The sequence below is a fragment of the Neolamprologus brichardi genome, chromosome 10, assembly GCF_056152115.1.
Source record: "Neolamprologus brichardi isolate AB-2024 chromosome 10, ASM5615211v1, whole genome shotgun sequence".
NCBI lineage: Eukaryota > Metazoa > Chordata > Actinopteri > Cichliformes > Cichlidae > Neolamprologus > Neolamprologus brichardi.
Window position 1 is genome coordinate 4,586,264 of NC_142113.1, and position 13,860 is coordinate 4,600,123.

General features: G+C 46.6%; 1 pseudogene; it reads left to right on the top strand.

Moving 5' to 3' along the window:
• Positions 1 to 5,195: 5,195 nt before the first annotated feature.
• LOC148100814 (uncharacterized) lies at positions 5,196 to 8,766 on the top strand (annotated as a pseudogene).
• Positions 8,767 to 13,860: the final 5,094 nt, after the last annotated feature.

Genomic DNA, 13,860 nt, shown 5'->3' on the forward strand with positions numbered 1-13,860 from the left:
TTATAATTAGGCAGTTCCCTGAGGTGTCTTATCACTTCTATGCTGATGATATTCAGCTCTATTGTTCTTTTAAGCCGATGGAAGTCCATAAACTGTCCTCTTTAATTAAATGTTTAGCTTCCATTGAACAGTGGCTTGGTGACAACTACTTACAGTTGAACTCTGAGAAGTCAGAAACATTAATTATTGCCCCTGACAACCAGATATCTCTAATCAAACAGCATCTTGGTTCTCTTGGCTCATCGGTTCACCTGAGCCTCGGGTACCTTGGTGTGATGTTTGATTCTGCCATGTCCCTAGAACAACACTCTCGCCAGTTAATTAGGAACTGCCTTTTTCAGCTAAGAAACATCTCCAAACTGCAAACTTTGCTGTCTAAGACTGAGTTACAAATGGTTATTCATGCTTTTATTTCTTCTCGCTTAGATTATTGTAACAGCCTTTTTCTTTGTTTGAGCAAAAGGAATCTTGACCTCCTCCAGTCAGTCCAGAATGCTGCTGCAAGGCTTTTAACTAAGACACGAAAAAGAGAGCACATTACACCAGTGTTACGTTCATTACACTGGCTTCCAGTACATTTCAGAATTCATTTTAAAATCTTGGTACTGACTTTTAAAGCTTTGAATTGTGATGCCCCTTCTTACATTTCTGATCTTTTAGAACCAAACGCTCCCTCTCACAGCCTGAGATCTTCTAATCAAAGGCTGTTGGTAGTTCCACGAACTCGTTTTAAGACCAGAGGAGAGAGATCTTTTAGAGCGGTGGCCCCCAGGTTGTGGAATGCTCTCCCTACATCATTACGTTGCCTTGATTGTATTTATTCTTTTAAAAAGCAACTTAAGACTCATTTATTTAGATTGGCTTTTAATTAGATTTGTGCTGTGTTTTATTATTAATGTATTTTATGTATTTCTGTTTTATATTACTGTGAAGCACTTTGTGGTTTTTATCCTGTGAAAAGTGCTATATAAATAAATTGATTTGATTTGATCTCGTTTCCACATCACTCAGTGCTCTGCTTGCATATGCAATAATGTGCTTCATCCCCTTTTCATCTTTTTGACAGAGGATGGCGCCCAGTCCTACTGGACTAGCATCAACAATCAGTTCAGTCTGTCTGCTGGGATAGAAGTAGGACATCGTCGTGTCGCTTGTGAGACTGACCTTGAGTGCCTGCAACGCAGTTTCTTGGTCTTGACCCCATGTCCAAGGGGTGGCCTTGTGTGTGAGCCTGCGCAGTGGCTCAGAGATCGATGAGAAGTCTCTGATGAACCTTGAGCAGTAATTGGCCATGCCAAGGAGACTTTTGATGTCAGCAGGTGTTTTTGGGTTGGGAGCGTGTTGAACTGCTACAACCTTTTTAGGATCTGCTGAAACGCCACCTGCAGAGAAGATGAAACCAAAAAACTCAAGTTTTGTTTTATTAAATTCACACTTCTCTCGATTCAGAGTAAGACCTGACTCTGATAGTCACTTAAAGAGAGCTGTAAGACTGCTGTCATGATCAGCCTGGTCCCTGCCAAAGACTATAATGTCATCACTGAGATTTTTGACACCGTTCAGTCCTTGCAGCGTCTGATAAATAGCATTTTGGAACACTTCAGCTGCAGAAGAGACTCCAAAGCTCAGTCTTTTATAGCGCCGAAATCCCAGATGAGTAGTGAACGTCGTAATGTAGCGGCTGTCAGGGTGTAATTCAAATTGGTGGTATCCTGCCCCGAGATCAAGTTTTGAGAACACCGTAGATCCAATCAGCTCATGGATTACATCATCAATCGTGGGCGTGATGTGTCGTTCTCGTTCGATTGCAGTGTTTGCTTGTCTCATGTCCACACATATCCGTACGTCGTCCGGATTCTTTGGTTTTGGCAGTGTTACTATGGGTGAAACCCACGGTGTTGGTCCCGTAACCTTTTCAATCATGTCATCAGATTCTAATTTCTGAAGTTCGTCCTCCACTTTTTGACGTAAATGAAAAGGAACACGTCTGTGTGGTTGACAGGTTGATTTTACATCTGTGTTTATGTGCAGTTTTCCAATTCCCTGGAAAAGTTCTGGGTGTTGTTCTACTAGCTTGTCTGCAACAGAACGTTGAGACTGAGAAGAGACCGCAATGACAATATGGAGGAGTCCCAAGGCTTTTGAGGTTTCAAAACTCAAAAATATTGAAACCTCCTCCTTTAATGACGAAGAAGGAACACCTAACTGTTTTGTCTTGTTTTTCCACACTGCACCTGAATGCACCACACACAGGGAGAGACGTAGATGAGTGGTATGGGTAAATCTTGATGTCTGTAGAAGTCAACGTAGGACGTGGTGTCAGTTTGTTGTAGGTAGCTTCAGTTAAGCAGTTAGCAGTGGCCCCAGAATCGATTAGCACCGGTATCTGGGTGCCCATTACTCTGACTTCAGTATGTGGGAGTTTAGGATGTTGAGCTGTGTTCACCACATATACATAAGCGTCATCACTGCTGGATGTGTGCCCTGTCTCCACGTGTGCAGCGCTATCTGTTACTTGATGAACAGTTTGCGGTGGCAGATTTTTCTTATACTAGTTTTCTTATACTAGTTTTCTTTTCTTATGCTAGTGCCGTACAAGTAGCGCGAAAAACAAACTTCAAAGTAGCGCTACGCGTTCAGCGGGAGGCGTGGATGGCGAGCGGCAATAAACTTGCGAAAAGCAAGTTATGCTCAACTCCACCGGTGGAATCTGACAGCGTGGAAAAGTGTGAAAACATCCATGATCACCAACGGATTTCAAAGGGGTGGACTGCCGCATGGTGGAGAGGAGGACACCGCCACGGCCCTTCTGAGGGTGTTCGACTCTGACACTGTCAACGAGGATTTGTTTGGTTTTAAAAGTGACAACGAAGGAGAGAAGCGGAGAGTGGATGACGTAGCCATCCTGAGCCTTTTCGTATCCAACACTGGAGAAGAGGACTTTGGTGGTTCCCTTTCAGTCGATTCACTCGGTACAACACATAAGTATGGGATATCACGCCCTCGCGTGTCCTGGCTGAAGAAACCTTTAATCACGCCTTTAAGGCAGATGACGTGTGATGACACATGCACGGCCCCGCCTGCACATATAGCCGCTGTCATCACAGTCATCCCTCAGTTCTTACGCTCTTCACCTCGCTGAGAACACCTCTGCTGAGTTGGGCTGGCTAGCTGCTGCTAGTTAGCTCCGTTGTCTGCCGACTTGAACTTAGCCTAACTGCCCCTGTTGGTGTTAGCCTCCACCGCGCAGTTGGTGTGTAGGCTGCCCGCGGTGCGCTAATTTCAAGTTTTCCCGTGCAGCGTTTTGCTTTGTGTTTTGGAATGTACTCCAAACCGAAGTGAGCAAAGCAGAAATCTTCTGTTTGCCCCTGTCCTCAGGGATGCGGTTTCTCTTTGCACAACAGCGACCAGCACGATGCCTGCCCTGTCTGCCTGGGGATCGTCCACTCTAGGAGAGCGTTGACGGAGCCCGAAGCCTGTGCGTTTTGTCGCCAGGTCCGGCGCTCGACCCTGGAAAGACGGGTGACGTTTGTGGAAAAAGTGCTGGGACGCTCGGCTGTCGCACGGCATGACCCTCTCCTTTCCGAGTCTGGAGCCCCGGCTTCGTCCGAGTCCGAAGACGAGGATTTTCCGGTTGATGTCCCCACAATTAGCTGGGCTGACCACATGGAATATGTTGCCGGCTAGCCGATGATGAGCCGGAACCATGCAGGAGCGCTCCCCAGGACGATGATGACGTGCTGGACATCGGCCTGGACATCCATGGTTTGTCGGAGGATGAGCAGGAGAGCTCATTGTCGGCCCAATGTACCGCCGCTGCTGCGCCGGTCGGCAACGATGACACCTCTCTTTTCTCCTTGTTTCTCCGTGCTGCTGAGAAGCTGCAGGTGGACTGGCCCTCTCCTCCGCCAGCTCAGAAGCCGTCGCGGTTCGCGGGGTTTTTCCTCCCACAGGAGCCCGCAACGGCCAAAAACTGCCTTCCCATGTCCCCAGACTTTCTCTGCGAGCTAACAGCATCATGGGACAAACCTCTGTCTACCCGCGTCACTGTGCCCGGCTATGGACAGTACATGGAATTGGACGGCGCCAAGGGGGCTGGCTTAGCTAACCCACCCCCTATGGAGCGGTCTCTGGCTGCTTATCTGGCCCTGTCCCATAACCATGGTGTCGGCGGCCCCGCAACTCTGCCGTCCAAGTACTGCAGATTCTCTGCTTCGCAGCTGGAGAACATTTATCGAGCTCAGGCCGGGCCTGCTCGCGCCATGAGCTCTGTCACCATGCTCCAGATGTACCAGGCAATGTGCCTGACGGAGCTCGGATCGCTGGTTCCTGATGACAGCCCGCTGGCACCTCTTCTTAACGAGGTCAGAGTCGCCACAGATTATATCCTCCGTGCGTCTCGCTGTGCAGCGCTCTCCCTGGGCAGAGGGATGGCTTCGACAGTAGTGGCGCAGAGGCACCTGTGGCTGACCCTCTCGGACGTCCCGGATAGGGACAGGGCTGTATATCTGGACGCACCAGTGTCTGCGGCTGGGTTATTCGGACATTCACTTGAAGCCAATCAGGCTAGATTCGATCTGAGGAAGAAGCAGATGAAAGCTCTGCGCGACATCATCCCTAGACGTCAGCCCAAGCCCAAGCCCACAGCTAGCTCTCACAGGCCCGCTGCTCCTCTGCCGTCTGGCAAGAGACCGGCGCCCACTGTTGAAGTGGGTGTGCCGCCAGCGAGAGCACATCCTCCGGCCTGAGCTCCACGCCAGTCGGCCTGGAGCAAAGGCCCACCCTCGGGCCCCCGGCGGGACCCGACGCCCAGGAGGAAGAAGCCTCAGCCCTCTTAGCTGTGGTTTCGAGTGGAGAGGGGGTCCAGCAGCAGGGAGACGCTGTTTTTACCCCTCTGTTGCCGCACAAGAGGTGCCGCTTAAGTTATGTTCAGGTTGTCAGCCCCAGAAGGCGCTGCACTTTCCTAACACTGTCTCCCAAGCACAAAACCCCTGCACACAAAATGCCTCAGGTAACTCCCTGTTCAGGTGTGTTAAATGTTCAGGTGACCACATCGAGTGTTCCCGCTGTTTTTCATTGTTGTGCCCCAGAAAAGGTGCCTCCAACAAAATGTATAAATGTACATGTTTCCATGTTACAATCAATAAAGAGTGTTGTTTATTCTCAAACAATCAAATACTCAGCCTGCAGGCAGAATGAGCCAGGTCAGGCAGGTGATGCAGTCCCCTGCAGACACACTGGGGGGCGACAACGTCCCGTCGACGGTGCTGCAGGTCAGCCGGCTGGCTGCTCACTTCCCTCAGTGGCGCGCTTGCGCCCCCTCTCCGTGGGTGCTGTCGCTACCCGATCCGTACCGGAAACCCGATCTGTACCCCGCATGCGCAAATCTTACGTCACTTCCTCTCTTTGCCAACATTGCGACATTCAATATATTTGAATGACACGGTTAGCGCCCAGTTAGCTCCTAGCATTTCTCAACAGCTCTGCCTCCTTTTCGACTACCGGGACATTTAAACAATGGATAATCCGTATCCGCAACAAATTCACGCTTTTCTCCTCAACAGAGAGCGTTCCCCGATTGAACAACAGCGCCGTAAAATAAGAAGAATGGTGCCTAATTACAGAGTTAATAATACAGACTTTGTAATATGTCACGTGAAGATTCAGCAGCCAGATGAAGTGTTTACTGGCAATTGACAGTGATAGTGGACATCATCATCACTATTTCAACAATCCTCTCCACACAGACAAGCATAAACACACTCGATTATCACTAAATCAAATTTAACACACGTTTGTAATGATGCTAATTCAGTTTACAATAGGGTTCATTCGCTCAGTCAGCAGGTGGCGGTATCCTCGTACACTGGGGAGTACACTGCCATTAAACGAACAGAAGAAGAAGAAAACCCCTGCACATGCGCGGTACGGATCGGGTAGACCCGATTTGTACGGTCCGACTTTGCACATGCTCAGCAAGGATCGGGAGTCCCGATCTGTCATTATCTTTTTATTTTTTTTGTTTTTGTCTACATTATATTAAATGTTTCATTATCGGAAACATTTTAAGAGATACTTATTATTCTTAACATCTTAACAGATACTCTGACCTGTAACTATCGTAAAACGCTTCGACCGCAAGTAGACACCTTTCGTGCATGCGGGGTACCGATCGGGTTTCCGGTACGGATCGGGTAGTGACAGGTGCTGCGAACCGTTGCCATGGGTTACCGGTTGCAGTTCCGGGTCAAGCCGCCTCGTTTCCAAAGAGTCGTAAACACGACTGTCAACACCGAGGCGGCCATGATACTCAGAGAGGAAATAAAGGCGCTATTGCAGAAAAGAGCAATACGAGTGGTCCCCGCTTCGGAGACAGACAAAGGTTGGTACAGCTGTTATTTTGTTGTTCCGAAAAAAGGGGGAACGCTTCGTCCCATCCTCGACCTGCGAGTCTTGAACACGTATCTACGAACGTACAGGTTCAAGATGCTAACACTCAGACAGCTCTTGAATGCGGTCGGCCCGGGAGATTGGTTTGCAACAATCGATCTAACAGATGCTTATTTTCATGTGGTTATACACCTGAAACACAGGCAGTTTCTGAGGTTTGCATTCGAGGGCGTAGCCTACGAATACCTAGTGCTGCCGTTCGGGCTCTTGCTCGCTCCTCGCACCTTTACGAAATGTGCCGAGGCAGCGCTAGCGTCCCTCAGAGAGAGAGGAATCCGCATCTTAGCCTACCTAGACAACTGGGCTCTCGTAGCTTGCTCCAGAGAGCAGGTGGAGACACAGCTGTCGCTGGTTCTGTCACACATTCAGACACTGGGGTTCTCTGTGAACTTTCAAAAGAGCTCGCTAATCCCGAGTCAGCAGATTACTTTTCTCGGTTTGAAAATATGCTCGCTTACCAGCCGCGCACGTTTGTTGGAGCACAGAGTGGCCGCGTTTCATCGCTGCCTTGCTCAGTTTCAGTTGGGACGCAGACTGCGTTTCCAGACAATATTAAGCTTGTTGGGCATGATGGCATCTATGATCGCCATAGTGCCACTTGGACTGTTAAAAATGAGAGCGTTTCAACGCTGGACTCTCTCTCACCGTTTGTGTGCATCGCGTCACCTCCGGAGGAGGCTGCCAGTAACTGCGTCTTGCATGCTAGCTCTCCGTCCTTGGAGGGAGCCCGGGCTGCTCCTGTCTCGCTCTCTGCTGTTGTGGTGCAGTGTTCATTTTCTGTCTCTAAGAGCCACCCATGTCCCGGGCCACCTGAACCTGGGGCCGGACCTTCTCTCCAGGGGGAGTCCTCTGGTGAGAGAATGGAGGTTACACCCTTTAATAGTGGCTCAGATTTGGGACCTATTTGGCAAGGCGCAAATAGATCTTTTTGCTTCCAGGGTAAATACTCACTGCCCCCTGTTCTTCTCCATAATCGACCACGATGCACCCTTGGGCTTGGACGCGCTAGCGCACCAATGGCCAGACGTGCTCCTGTATGCATTTCCCCCAGTGGAAATGATATCTCCAGTTCTAGAGAGAGTGCATCGGCATTCCCCCTCTCTCTGATTCTAGTGGCCCCTTGGTGGCCCACAAGGTCGTGGTATGCAGAGATAATCAGCCTGCTAGCAGCGAGTCCTTGGCAGCTTCCTCTCCGCAGGGATCTCCTCTCTCAGGCGGGAGGAGAAGTGTTTCATCCGCGCCCAGATCTGTGGCGCCTTCATGCTTACCTGCTGAGAGGTTAAACGTGATTGCTAAGGGTTTGCCACCTAGTGTGATAGCGACAATTCAGAGCGCTAGGGCCTCATCTACTAGAGGCTTGTACGCTTACAAATGGCGCGCCTTCGAGCAATGGTGCCAGGACTGCCACACTCTCCCATTTCAGTGCTCTATTGTGGATGTTTTGACATTCCTGCAGGAGCTGCTGGATAAGGGCCTTTCATTTTCGATAATTAAGGTTTATTTAGCAGCTATATCTGCTTGTCATATTGGCTTTGACGGGGTGACACTAGGTGCACCCTCGCCATACGTTTTCTGAAAGGAGTTCGCCGGCTGAGGCCCGTGCTTAAGTCCAGTGTCCCTGCTTGGGACTTGTCTTTGGTGCTGGAGGCCCTTTGCAGCCCCCCGTTTGAACCCATTGAGTCTGTGGATATGAAATTTCTTTCATATAAGACTGCATTACTTCTCGCTTTGGCTTCGGCAAAGCGAGTGGGTGACCTTCATGCGCTCTCTGTGCATCCCTCCTGCACACAGTTCTCTTCTGATGGCCACAAAGTCGTATTGCGTCCAAATGCTGCCTATTTTCCCAAGATCATGCCTGCATCTTCTAGCTCAATGGAGTTTGAGTTGCTGAGCTTTTGCTCCCCTCCTTTTGCATCTGAGGAGCAGAGGAGGACGCATTCTCTTTGTCCAGTGCGTGTGCTACGCACCTACATTGAGCGCACTCAGAATGTGCGTTTATGTGACCTGCTGTTTGTCTGCTTCGCTAATCCAAATAGAGGTAGAGCTCTGTCCAAACGGAGGCTGTCCCACTGGATTATAGAAGCTATCTCACTGGCATACGGCACCGGTGGTCTTGCTTTGCCCCACGGGGTGAGAGCTCATTCCACCAGGGGCATGGCAACCTCATGGGCTCTTTTTAAAGGGGTGCCTGTAGCTGATATTTGTGCGGCAGCTAGTTGGGCATCAACGCACACTTTTGTGCGGTTTTATCGGTTGGACGTTACAGCCCTTTCGGTCGCTCATGCTGTCCTTTCTGCTGGGTCTACCACTCACTAAGGATGTGGTGGTCCGATTCTGGTTCGGTGGTTGCTCTGTGGGGCGTGTATATATGTCCCATACTTATGTGTTGTACCGAGTGAATCGACTGAAAGGGAACGAATAGTTATGTCTATAACTTCTGTTCCCTGAAGGAGAGGAACAAGGTACAACACAAGGTGGCCCCACTGAGCAGTTTGGCTCTGTGAAGAGCAGCTATCGAACTGAGGGATGACTGTGATGACAGCGGCTATATGTGCAGGCGGGGCCGTGCGCGTGTCATCACACGTCATCTGCCTTAAAGGCGTGATTAAAGGTTTCTTCAGCCAGGACACGCAGGGCGTGATATCCCATACTTATGTGTTGTACCTCGTTCCTCTCCTTCAGGGAACAGAAGTTATAGACATAACTATTCGTTTTAGTGCGCAGGAAGATGGTAGTGAATGACTGACTTTTCTTCTTGTTAAAGCCGTTTCACTGCACCTGAGCCTAAAAGGTAGTCCGAATCTATTTTTCTGGTGTGCTGTAGGCTATTGTTATGTACTATATTTGTTACTCGTAACACAGTAGGGTTAGGGTTAACCCTAACCCTAACCCTAACACAGTACATGTTTCGTACTTGTAATTACCGCTACTTGTACATATTAGAGATGGACCGATCCGATATTACGTATCGGTATCGGTCTGATACTGACCCAAATTACTGGATCGGATATCGGCGAGAAATAAAAAATGTAATCCGATCCATTAAATATCAAAAAAGCACCTCACAAAACTTGCTACACGGCGTAACTCGGCTCATAACCGTAGCACGTAGGAGCAGTATGCATCACGTGATAGAGCGGCTGTGTGTATTTGTAGCCTTGCTACCAAACCAGCATTTCATCTCCGAGGAAGTTTTCCCAGAGAGAAGTAAAGCAAGTGTGTAAGTTCATCTCTGAATGTCTGTAAAGCATTCCCACATTAAGCTTAACAACAAATATATGGAGCGACTGCCTCTTCTCTCTCTCTCCTGCTGCTACTTCAATCGTGAAACTGCTTAATGATCAGCTGATCGGCTTTTCTGTCGGGAGTCCGTCTCTCTTCTTAGTTTTTGGCCCACTTCTCACCAGAAAGAGGAAACCAGCGGCTGAACAACAGCAGCACTATTAAGCTTGATAAGCTGTTATTAGAATTTATTTAATATTACTTTCTACACCAGGATCTTTTTCTACGTAGCTGACGGCTGGTAACTGTGCAGGGGCGGATCTAGCAAAGTTTAGCCAGGGGGGCCGATAGGGCATGAACAGGGAAAAGGGGGCACAAAGACATACTTCTCTTTCTTATTCTCATTTAAAATGTCGAGCTTTTAATAAATAATTATCTGAATCTTACACCCAAAGTTTTAATCTGATGTAAAATGTATAGAAGTCCATTACTGTATATAATAACTGTTAAGTCTAATATACCCTAGTAAGCTGTAGTACTTTTTCCTTTGGGAAGATACCATCTGTGCAGTCTGCAGTTCTGTTGAAGAAAGATGTTGAATCTATTTATTTATTCTTGAAAAATAATTTATTTCTGTGCATTTTTCCCCCTGCATCAAATTAAATTTGATTACATCGATTAAGCATCATGAGGTGGAGGGTGGTTCCCTATTTTTTTTTTTTGCTGGGAGTTTGCAACCCTATTAGTTAGGTTGCTTAATATTTCTGCTAAGTACTCTTTGATTATTCAAGACTCTGTATGTGAGGAGAAGGACTTTAAATTTAATTCTGAATTTGATGGGAAACCAATGAAGAGAAGCTAATGAGGGAGAAATACGGCCTCTCTTTCTACATGCTTGCTGGGGCATGTGGGGCGAAAACAGAGAGGAGAGCCTGAGCAGCCAGTCAAGGACTCTTCCCTTCACTAGTTAACAGGCTAAGTTAACACCTCCCCTTATATTCCATATAAGGGGAGGTGTAGAGTATGATAGGCCAGTCAACAGATCCCATTGAGCACTGATCAGCTTTGCATCACACCGTGCCTGGACTCACCATTTCCAGTGGCTTATGTAAGAGGTTCAGAGATTGTTACATGGGTGTGCAGGTAAAGACCAAATGGCCGCACTAATGAATGTGTTGGGCCATCAGTGAAAAGCCTGTGAAAGGTTTTAGCCGGGAGAAGAGAGTGAAAATCTTCTTGGCCACAAAAACATGACAGCAAGGCGGAAATATCACAACAGCCAGAGGATCTTTTTAGTTTGTGTAGCAGCTACCGGGATCTTGGACTGGTTCTTATATAGCGCTTTTCTACTCATCTGAGCACTCAAAGCGCTTTACACAACTTGTGCATTCACCCATTCACACCCATTCGCACAAGCACATCTCTCTAAGTGCTTTATAGCTAACATTCACACACATTCATACTCCGATGGATGCATCGGAGAGCAATTTGGGGTTAGTATCTTTCCCAAGGATATTTGGCATGCAGACTAGGCGAAGCCAGGAATCAAACCACCAACCTTCCGATCAGTAGATGACCTGCTCTACCACCTGAGCTACAGTCACCTTAAAGTGGTGAGCATATAATAAAGAACTATGTGACACTGAGCCAACGTCACATTTACCTCATGCTCCCGTGGAAACGCAGTCCAAGCTATGAGTCATTGTTATGGAGTCAAAATGATCTCTTTACAAAAATACAGCATCCAAAGCAATATCCAGTCCTCACCTCAATAAAAAACAACCATATATTTGCTGGACAAGGGTTCTAGTTCCTTAATCTACCACCCGCTGTTGGTAGGATTAAGGGGTCACCCATGGGGTCAGAAAAGGGTTGTGACCAGCAGCTGAAGTAATCTCTGGCTGAGAAAAGTCCTTGGTAATGAAAATGGTAATAGAGACAAGCGTGGCAAAATTGCCCGATGTGAGGGCCTAAGCCAAGTGTACCTGTATGTATCTACTTGTACATATACCTAAAAAGTTATGCAAATATGTACGCATAACTTGTTTTTCAAAATATTAATAAAAGGGGTGTGTCTCCAAACAGCCATCTCTTTCCTGACAATTCCCTTTGTGCATATTCTCTTACATATGATAAGTCAACATTGAAACACCTGCGGCTTTTAGTCAGGTGCGGCTAATGTATGTACAAAACAGGATTTTCCCCTGATTTTAGCTTGTGCGGCTAATATTCAGGTGCGCTTTGTAGTCCGGGAAATACGGTATATAAACTTTTCTCAATCTAAATAGTGTACTTTGGTAGAATTAAAAAAATAAGTGTAGTGCAGGTCTATGATGAGTTTTAGTGTTACTATCATCTAGTTCTGGTTCTGTTTTGGTTAAGTCCTAAGTAGTCCTGATTTTGAACTCTTGTAGTCCTGTTTTAATTCCGGATCAGGTCTGGTTGAATTGGGGTTTAGTCCTCGTGTCTTGATACAGCCCTGATTTTGTTCTGCCTTGCTGCTTAATTAAAAACCTAGTTTAAGGTGTCCTGCATATGTGATATATTTTTTTCCTATATGAAATAATTCTTTTTTTGAACAAAACTCAAAACAGAGCCTATTGATCCCCCCCCCCCCCAAAAAAAAAAATAAATAAATAAAATAAAATAAAAATCCCACATGCATACTGCCCTTTAGGGCTAAGCCCCGGGTGTTTCAAATGTCTGGCTCCGCCTCTGGGTATGAGGACCACTGTGGGTTAATCTTTGTAGTGATACTCACTCCTTTTTTTTATTTAGACCTGGTTTAATTCTGGTATAGTTGAATATTTGTATATAATCCCCGCAGCTGTCAGACTCTATAACAGGGGTCACCAGCCTTTCTTAAAACTGAGAGTTAGATAAAATTGTGAACAGTTTGGTTCATCTTTAGTTATATGGTTCTATCCAGCATATTCTATCTTGATATGCTGTCTTATCACAGGTTAATTTTTCAAAAATATTAACAATGATTTATACAAGGAAAGGGCTACATACAACTCTTTATTTCTATTAATGTCTTACTTCATTCCTACCTGATTGACATGTTTAGGAATTATGAGTGATTGGCTCACTGTAGTGGTAAAAGTTGCTACCAATCAAATTATGATATGTTAAAGTTAAAACAAAACACAGCTGACTGTTTTATATTATATCTAATATATATTATGTAATTATCCTTATAATTACAAAATGTTTTATGTAAGATTTATGTTTTGTAATTTAAATCTGACATCACAAAAGTATTTTGGAGTTTGAATATTTGGTAATTTTTTGTAATTTTGTAACTGCAGTACACATAATATTAATTTCGAACAATTTTGTCCAGGTTCCTTGACACCAGGGACTCCTCCAGGACCATCGCGTTCAGTTACAGAGTCGGTGTGTCCACGGTGTGCCAGATCATCCCCCAGGTAGCGACGGCCATCTGGGACTGTCTAGTGGACGACTTCATGGCTGTGCCTTCACCTGGAGACTCATAGAGAAAGTATATACAGTGGTCCCTCATTTATTGCAGCAGGGTTTCTCAGAATAACTAGCCCCTCGCCACACACTTTATACACTTGATTTATTTTTTTTTTACACACACACTAGGGATGCAGCGATACCGATGCTGGTATCGGGTATCGGGGCCGATGCCATAAAATGTGCGTGTACTCATACTCGCAAAAGTTAACCGATACCATGAATCGATACTAATTTACTTCATGAATCAGAAGGTGGCCTGTACTTTCTGTTGTAATTTTTTAGATTGGCCGCTAGGGGGACATGTCACTAGGGGGTTAGGGAATTGAGACTGGCGGCTCCTGCAGCTACGCAAAACAAAATGTCAGCAGTGTGGACTTACTTCAAAATTTGTGTAGATGACAAAAGCAAGGCAGAGTGCAAACTGTAAGGTGTCCAGGGGTGGGAACGAGAGTACATCGTTCAATACAACCAATTTAATAAAACACCTGAGGACACATCATGCTCTGGAGTACACAGAGTTTGCTAAGGCTAACGCAAGACCAGAACAGCCCACTTTAACACAGGTTTTGGAAAAGCGACAAAAAATGTCTATAGAAAATCCACGAGCAGTTAAAATAATAGAGGCTCTATCTCATTTTATCGCTCTGGATGACCAGCCACTGTCGGTCGTGGAAAACGTAGGATTTCGCCGTCTTCTCAGCG